Source organism: Tupaia chinensis, unplaced genomic scaffold (assembly GCF_000334495.1).
Source record: "Tupaia chinensis unplaced genomic scaffold, TupChi_1.0 Scaffold000369_1, whole genome shotgun sequence".
Lineage (NCBI taxonomy): Eukaryota > Metazoa > Chordata > Mammalia > Scandentia > Tupaiidae > Tupaia > Tupaia belangeri.
Window position 1 is genome coordinate 479,320 of NW_006159866.1, and position 2,968 is coordinate 482,287.

The following is a 2,968-nucleotide window of genomic DNA, read 5'->3' on the forward strand; positions in this document are numbered from 1 at the left end:
AACACTGGATTTAAATGACTCAGAATAAAGTCAACCAGAACACATCAAAAAGACGTGTGGACTTCAGAACAAATGTTTATTACTGCTTAATGGGGCCAAAGGGGCAACACAAATAATTGAAAACAGCACTGGCTCACAAAACAGTCACCTTGTTACCTTCTTGGTTGCATTTATTTATTTCACGAGGCTTCATTCACACATGAAAACAAGGTACTCATCTGATTCAAGTTCATAACGATTATAAAAGTAAACATTTGTTGGGACAATGTACAATAAATTGCACTTTTCTTAACGAGCATTACATTTACATTTATAGAGTGTACTATACATAATACATGGAATTATGGAAACATCTAATTGGTCAGTGTTTATAGAGGAAGAGGCTGATCACTAATGTTTCTTTTGTAGTCAATTAGCACTGTTCGGACTAATCAACTCCTTTATCCTACAAACTTTTCATTAGAGATCCATGGACAAAATAATAGAATTCATAAAAATAGTACAGAATTTCTACTACTTCCTGGGCAAAGGGAAGGTAGGAGTTGGAAGAAAGTGGGATTGACCAAGAAACGTTTTTGCTCATTTGAACTAAGGATCCCTGCATTATGCAAAATACCAAAAATAGAGAAACTGATGCACAAGGCCATTGGGACATCTTGGATTCTGGAACCATGTCCAGCTTTATTCTTGTGCTTTCATGACACTAGTCTTTTGATGCATTTATAGTCTTATAATTCCATTTGCTATATTTTATTCCATATGTAATATATTCTTATTAAAAGTTATACTTTACCCCAAAAGATTTTACATGTTAACTAATTGCCAATGAAAAAGGAAGGTAACTTAAAATGTTTGTTTTCTACTCAAATATTCTTTTGTCTTACATTACACTTTCCAGAATACTACTAAGGATAAACTAAGGATAGATAGGGAACATGGGATATGCTGAGGAAGATGTTTTCATTGCAGGTAGCAAATTCATTTGTAGGTAAGTGTGACATGTGGTCTTTTAGATGGGAACTGAGGAAGGAACAGACAGTTGACTGCAGTTGCTAAAATCTTGTGAACATCCACTTTTCTCTACAACTCAAGGTCTGCATCTCCTACTGAGGTGCGGCCCACACCGAAGTTCTCTTTTTTTTTTGGTACCTTCTGAAAGAGTCTGAAGTTGCCTGTGGTACATGGAAGCCACTGTGAGTGGGGAAGAATATTTTGGGACAGTTCTTGCTTAATGTGGCCATCAACATGGTGACTAGAAGGAGAGCTTTATTTCTGGCAGTACAAATAGGCCACTAAACTGTCACCTAGCCTTCTGACTTTGACGGCCATGTCTTCAAATCTCATTGTGTATTTAGATGTATGGTAATTAGGTATACAAAAGACATAGGGATGCGCTATATAAAATTCTACCAGTCTTTCTCACACACACACACACCCACTCATACAAATATAACAATGTCCAAATCATACAACAGGATTTGTTCATTCTCTCATTTACTTATAATTGAAGCAAGAGAATCAGAACTATTTTAGAATGTTTTTTTAAGGGTAAGTTCTATAAGAGAATCATCTTGCTAAGTATTAAAAGTGTTCTTTCCCAGAAAAGAAAATAAATGAGGTATCTCATTTTTTAAAAGTTTTTTTTTTTTTCCCCTCAAAGGGGTCAAAAAAATCACACAACCACCTTAGTGTCGGATGCACAGTGTCGGTGAATAGTTAGTAGACAGATTCCAGTTAAAGTAAAAAAAGTTCAGTCTTTTATGTTAGTCATATATGCCATTCTCTTCCTGCATGACTGACCAACTCCTTTCAGGACCTAAATCTTTTAAATTACATGCCCTAATCTCTGTATTCTTGTTTTTGTTTTGTTTTGTTTTCACTTCAGTTAGGAAATTAAAGCATTGGCTATTAACTGGAAGATATTTAAAGAAAATGGAGCAAGGGTTGGAGAAAAATGGATGTTAATATATAGTAGGAAAGACTGAAAAAATTTTAAATGATACAGGATAAGTATTATAAATATCCCAATATCAGTACAAAGGTTGCTTTTCTACTTTACCAGGGAAATATAATAAAGTCAAGGAAGAAGAAATGACTAATTTAATAGCTGAGAGAGGGAGAGAGAGATATTGGTCATATGGAAAGTAGGCAATAGACCTTTATGGTATTCCTATTAGTGTTTCTGATAGGCACCCATATACAGAGCATTAGGTAACTGAGACTTCGCTGCATTAAATTATATGTGACTAAATATAACCAGATTGTGACATGGCTCAGGATGTGGGAAACTAGCAAACATATGCACTGCAAAATTCAACTTGATTTCTTTTAACATTAAAGAATGTGTTAAACAAGGTTCTAAGATAGAAAAGCTAATGAACTGATTTTGATTCACTTCGATTGTTCTACAGAATGTGATGCAAAGAAAAATGATCACTTTTCAGATATTGCAAGTATTAGATTTTTGGAGGGATGTTTTAAAAAGAGTACATCCTATATAAGGAACCTAGGAAACACTCTAGAAACACTAGAATGTTTGAAAATTTCCTGGATATTTTGCTGGTCTCTTTCTAAAAGAAATTCAAGAGATGAGTTGGAATTCTCAAATATATCTCAAAACAAGTATAATTAAAACTATTTCATGCTGGGGAAGGATATGGGGTTTGGAATATTGCTTAAATTATTAATATACTGTGTGAACAATCATTTCACACACCAAACTTTTCATTTTCTTTCTTTATAATCTTTACTACTACTACCAAGTTAAAGGCATTGCAAAGAGGCACAGTTTAGACTATGCAACCAACAGACATAACTGGGAAGGATGGGGACTAGAGAAGAAAAAATATACATCTATGCATTGCCTGCATAATCTTTTGAAAAGTTAAAAGAAAACTCAAAGACAGACTTTTCAAACTTTTATAATGTGTATACCCAGTAGTTGTATTTAAAGAAAAAAAGGGAAAGA